Genomic DNA, 6,605 nt, shown 5'->3' on the forward strand with positions numbered 1-6,605 from the left:
TAAAGCGTGTACACGAAATAAATGTGAAAGAATAAGCACGTCATTTTTTTTCAGTGGTTGTATTAAAATATTTTTAATTTTTTTGTATTTTGTTTACAACGTGTTGTGGTTTCAAAAAAATAGGTTAATTTTTGGATTTAACTTAAAATTAGTTTTAAAAATGGCAAAAGAAGAAGACGTAAGAGAAAGAATTGTGCACAAATATTTACAAAATCCTAATACTAGCTATAATTCGATATATAACGGTGGATGGATGTATTTGCAAAGTCGTTGCAAATACATCCGTACACCGTTAGTCGTGTTATTCAAAGTTTTTCTCAAACAAAATCGATCAAACGCAAATCTGGTGGTGGAAGAAAGGAAGGTTTTAAAGATATAAAACTAGTTAGAAAACTGGCTAACAGTTTTAAGAATAACCCAAGCCTTTCACTACGGGAAAGCTATGAGAAAATATATGAATTTTCTCATAGCTTTGTTGCAAAAGTTAGAGACAAGCATGGTTTTCATTCTTTCAAAGCACAAAAAGTGTCCAACCGTTCTGAAACTCAACAAAAAAGTGCAAGAACCCGTGGCAGAAAGTTGTTTGACGATTTTATTTCTAAAAAATTTCTGTATTATTGAAGACGATGAAACTTATATCAAGTACGATCATCAACAAATTCCTGGTGCTGTTTATTATATTGCCAAATATAGAGGAAAAGCAGATAAGACATTTAAATACACAAAACATGACAAGATCGCTAAAAAAAAAGGTTTGATTTGGCAAGCTATTTGCAGTTGTAGCAAAAAATCAGCACCTTTTATTTCTCAGTCCGCACTCCTGGTCAAATATATGTTAAAGAATATTTACGAAAACGCCTTTTACCTCTCATTAAATCACACAATAACAGACCTGTGTTCTGGCCTGATTTAGCTTAAATTCATTATTGTAAACTAGCTATGGAATGGTATAAAAAGAATAATGTGAAACTTGTGTCTAAAACAGAAATTCCTTCAAAATGCCCAGAACTGAGAGTTATTGAAAAGTACTGGGCTATTATTAATAGAAAATTGAAAAAAATAAAAAAGCTTTGCAGAAACAGTAAAGATATTAAAATATCATTTAAAAAAGCATCAAATAGTTTTGATTCGTATTCCGTCCGCAAGCTTAAAGGTACCTTAAAGCAAAAGCACGAACTTTTAATAGATTCCCACAGGAATAATTTTTTTTTTTTAATGTTTGATCTTCTTATATTATTGTATTAAAATTATTACTAGGTTCGAATTAAAAATTGAGGAGTGCTTTGTTTTAGTTGTTTATCTACTTTCACATTTATTTCGTGTACACGCTTTATTCAGTGAAAATTTCAAGGATATTGAATGCTTCTTTCAAAATTTAAAGCGAAATATGTAATTGTCCTTATACTATAGGACGCTATTGTCAATACATTTTTGACAAAAATTAATTGTTTAAATTAACTTTTCTATCACAAGTTTTTAGCAATTTTGTATTGCCTATTGGGCACCACAACTTTGGAATAAGGTTATTTTGTCGAATTTTAATTTTGCTCTGCCTGTTTTTTGCCGCACTTATTGTATCTACGTCTTTTCACGCACACAAAAAAAGACAATATATTGGGTTATTAAAAATAGTACGATTTAATAAATGTATCTTTTTTATTTCAAATTTTTTACTTTCTATATACTTATTTGCGTTTATATTAAATCTATTTTTATTTTTTTTTTTTTTTACAAATTTATTTAAGCTTGTTTTCCCTTTTGAGGTTATTACGACAAGATCTTTTGAGATCTTTTTTTAGATAGCTTGTTTATATTTGTTACATTACATTTGATTGTAAATTTGTTAACGATTTTTTATTGTGAATTTCTATTTTTTATTGTTGGTTATGTACAGTTTTCTTTTTTGTGCACCACAAGCTGAACACGTATCAACGTATCAAAAAGTATATAAAAATTAAATACATAGTATAAGTTTATGTGCTGAGGTATAATTTTCTAATTATTTATAATCATATTTTCCAAAACAATAATTTATTAAAAAAGTTATGCAAAACAAGGCTAAAAAATATTATATTTGGGTACCTAATAATAATTGTTTTATCAAAATTGATAAAAGCACATTTAAAGCTCATTACAAGAGTAACTCATAACTTAATGAACTACCAATGGACGTCTGTATGTATATATGTGGCATTTTTTTTGTATATATATGTAGGTTTTTTATAATTAATGGCTCTTAGAAGAAAACAAAAGCGAAAGTAAAAAGTGTAACCATTAACCTTAGTCAAATTAGGTTTTGTTGTGAAAGCTAACATAGTAAGGAGTCGACACGCAAGGCTCTGTAAAAGCGACAAAAAAGTTTGAAAAGAAATTAAAACTCTTCAAAAAAGATTTAGAAGATATAAATAAAATAGTTGAATATAAAAGAAGAAACACTAAAGGTATGGATCAAACCATTAGTGACGCAAAGAATGGTTAAATGTATTTAGCAGAAGTTACGGTGTTGACAGTGCTAAGAAACATGTGGAAAGAACTAAATATATTGGATTCAAAATTACATTTGCAATTTGCTAATGTGACGTTAGTTACACGCGACTACCAGGACAATATCCACATTTTTATCTAGGACTTTTGATGCCCCAGAACGCTTGGGGAGCCCTAGACAAATGCATTGTTTGCTAAATAATTATTCCAGGCCTGCAAAACGATTCATGTTAGTTCAAATATTAAGTTATCTTAAAACAACCTGTAGTTAATGAAATTAAGATGTTTCAAGATTTAAAAAAAATAAAAGCAATCAATAAATTAACTAGTAGAATTATGATCTTTAAACAATTTAATTAGTACAATTATGATCTTATATTATTATTGAAGATAAAAAACATAATTAAAGAAATCAATATAAAAATATATTTAATTTATATATAAACCGTAAAAGTAAAAAAGTGTCTTAAAGGTATGTTAAAATCTCTTTAAACATTTGCAACAAATCCCAACTTTGAGTTCTTGAACGTTTCCTATAAGGTCAATAATTCCTCCGGTTATATTCAACTTTGCGTATTTTCTCGTTTCATATATTGTTTCACATATTACTCCACTCTTTGATTCGCAATTCATTGACATAACAGACACTGCAGATTTAAAATAGTCAACTTTGTTTGAATTAAACTTCATAACAACCTCGTAAGTATCGTTATCATCTGTTATGATGTTTTTAGTTTCAGAGCACATTTGCCTTGATGTGCCGTGATTAAGTTGAGAAGATCTTTTATTTCGATTTTCGTAGCTCGTTTCCTGTGTTATGCTAATCATGTTCGTTAAAAGTTCTTCCACTTTGTCATACAATCTTTGCAGATTTGTTTTGTTAGCAACCAGGTCATTGTGCGACATCGAGATAACATGTGTGAATTGAAAGCTACTCTTGTAGCTTTCATTTAGTTTTGATAACCATGCAACAAGAATATGATTGAATAAAACAACTGATATCACAAGTTTTGTGTTCTAAAGGAAAAGAAACAATATATATCTATAGATATCATAAAATTTTAGTTAGGCAAAGTACAAGTAAACTTAAATGCCAATTTTTTGATATTTGTTATTTACCAGATTTTTAAGCACGTGAAATACAAGAAGATTTGATTACACGTTAGTGACAATTGTAAAAGACAATTGTCTTATACATATACACAAGTACACCAATACATAACATATTACCTTCATTTTTTTGTTTGTTGTTGTTGCTGATATTCACCAAAGTAATACTTTTTTTTTCGTTTGAGATTTTTAAACTCATTGTACAAGAATATGAAGTACAACATATTTAAAGTTATTCAATATGCTGTTAGAGCTGCAAGCTTGTTTCTTTAATGCCACAATACTTTCTTCAGTTGGCAATACTTTCATAAAACTGTGTCAGACTTTCAACAGTTTGCCAGCAGAAACTTATTTTTGCTGTTAAGAACAAAAAACATTGAAACATGAGAGATTTTTTTAAGCAGGCTTGACTTAAAGAAACATAATATTTATTTTGACGCAATGTCTACGTAGTAAAACAATCTAATGTAATATAATGTAAATATAATCGTATCTTCTTTATATAATACAATGGCATAGATGTGACAACTAGAGCTGTAAATATTTTTTTGAGTTGGTCCTCGTAGACGCCGTCAGGATCTTATTTTTACTATTGCAGTTGCTGAAAACATATTTAATAAAGTTTATTAAGAATTTTTTTTTATCGAAAAAAATCAAAAGGTTATTTGTCTTTACTATTGTTTTTACTTCGGCACAAAAACAATTTTATTTTTCAAATAAACATATTTAGCTCAGTAACATTAACAAACTATAAAAAATAATATCAAATTTGTCTATCAATTCTAACATGTTTGTTTTATAATATTGGTTACTTGAAAAATCTTCAAAAAACTTTACAACTGTTAATCGCTATTATAACAAAAGCTGTATGCAGTTTGTATTAAAGTAACTAAAAAGTGTACCTGAAAAAATCTAATCCCAATTCTTTTAATGATTTATATATATATATATATATATATATATATATATATATATATATATATATATATATATATATATATATATATATATATATATATATATATATATATATATATATATATATATATATATATATATATATATAACCTCTTATGTTTAACTTCTCATATTTTAGTAGTTTATAAATTTAATTTTTTGAGTAGAAAATTATTTATTATAAAAATATTAACATAGCAAAAACCAAAAGCATGTCACGGTGCCCCACTCTTTCCTACCGATAAAATACAGAAAATCTATATGTTTTATATATCTAAATATTTTTTATTTACGATGGATAGATTTTTGAGAAGGAGGATTATTTAAAATGGTTGGATTTTTAAGGTGGAAGTTGATTCGCAAGGGGTAGATTTTTGAAGTGGAGGTTGACTTATGATGGGTAGATTTTACGGTGGAGGTTGATTTACGATAGGTAGATTTTAAGTAGGAGGTTGAATTACACTATAATATAACCTCCTACTCAAAAATATAACAGTTGCTCTTTTTTTCCTAGCTTCCATGGAACATCCAAAGAAACGTCATGCGCATGGCATGAACTACTAACTACAGTTAAACATAAGTTTTCTGCTTATTTTGAACTTATTTTCTAACTCTCATATAATAGTTAATTTTCATTTAATTTATTGGATAAACTGACAATCAAAAACAGTAATTATTAGTCAGACCAAAGTTTAATCAGTGAAAGAGTATTTGTCTCTTTTCCTAGGCATAAGTTAATTTTTTTAATGTTTTGTTTTATTTATTTCTCCAATGACTAGTTTTTAACTATACGAGTGACGCCAAATCTAATTTTGTAAAATTATGGACAAATTTTATAATTTTTTCAATTTTATGATTTAATAAATGAATAAAAAAAAGTCGAGAAAAGTTTCTTTGGAAATGGTAGTAAGTTACATCAAACAGTTATAAGCTGCAGGCCCCCAGCAACAAAAATTATATGAGGGGGGGAGGGGTGCTGATGATGAGGGGGGGGGGTTGAATTACTGCCCCGAATTGATGAGGGGGGGGTTGATGAGGGGGGGCTTGAATTACTGCCCCGAATTGATAAGGCAGGGGGGGCTGAATTACTGCCCCGAAATAGTTTTAGAGACCTTTTTTTTTTTTTTTTATTTATTTTTCAGTCAATTTATTTAAAATTACTTATTTGAAAAGTTATTGTAGGGGCAAATGCCCCTGCTGCCCCTCCGGTTGCTGCGGGACTGTACTACAACGTTTTTTTTCAATTTCGGTCCTTACCATATGGATAGGCTTTAAGTATGATATAATGTTTTTTGCATTTTTTGGCAATACCTTCTATACTTACATATTCTGCCAGAAGAGTTGTGTGCAACTCTTTGCCGTTAGATATAATTACCATTTAAAATTGATAAATCAGAATGTTTTTGTACTTTTAAACTATGGTTTTTAGGGTAATGACTTTTTTCCTTTTTTTATTTTATCTAGTTTTTCAAACAACGGCTTTGAAACAAAATTGCCTAAAGTTTTATTACGGATTTCAATGAGAGTCTTTTTGATAAAATGGTTGCATCCCAGCAAGCTCTCCATGCTTGATCCATGCATGGGATTCATTGGCTGATGACCGGAATCACTGCGCTGGTGATGTCGTTCATATTCCAATGTTTCGCCATGTTTGTTTTACGTTCAGCCGACTGTGCCGATCTTGCCGATCTTGTTCCAGACTTAAAACATATTTATAATTGAAAAAAAGTTGAGTTTGCACATGCGTTATTTTTATAAAAAATTTTAGAATAAAATCTTTAAGAGTTAGTATAGAATTAAAAAATAAATAAAGATAAAAATCTTAAACTTTTTAACAAATGTCAGTTTACTTATTTCTATTTATTGATTTCTATTTGTTATAATTTTATTGGAATTTATTAACGAATGATAAGAAATCTTTAATGGCATAACGAATTGTAGTAGCATATATATTTGATTTTATTTTAAAAGTAAGTAAATCAATTTTGAGGTACCAAATCATTTATACTTTATTTTATTTATTTTTTATAAAATAAATTATATATATATATATA

At 28.2% G+C, this 6,605-nt stretch overlaps 1 long non-coding RNA gene across 1 annotated transcript; it reads right to left on the reverse strand.

Annotated features, from left to right (window-relative positions):
- Window positions 1-2,887: 2,887 nt before the first annotated feature.
- Window positions 2,888-3,980, reverse strand: LOC136089188 (uncharacterized). Its single transcript, XR_010642843.1, has 2 exons — window positions 3,715-3,980; window positions 2,888-3,501 (listed from the first exon to the last, which is right to left on the reverse strand). It is a non-coding gene; the product is annotated as an uncharacterized LOC136089188 (long non-coding RNA).
- Between the last annotated feature and the right edge of the window lie 2,625 nt (window positions 3,981-6,605).

Source organism: Hydra vulgaris, chromosome 13 (assembly GCF_038396675.1).
Source record: "Hydra vulgaris chromosome 13, alternate assembly HydraT2T_AEP".
Taxonomy (NCBI): Eukaryota; Metazoa; Cnidaria; class Hydrozoa; order Anthoathecata; family Hydridae; genus Hydra; species Hydra vulgaris.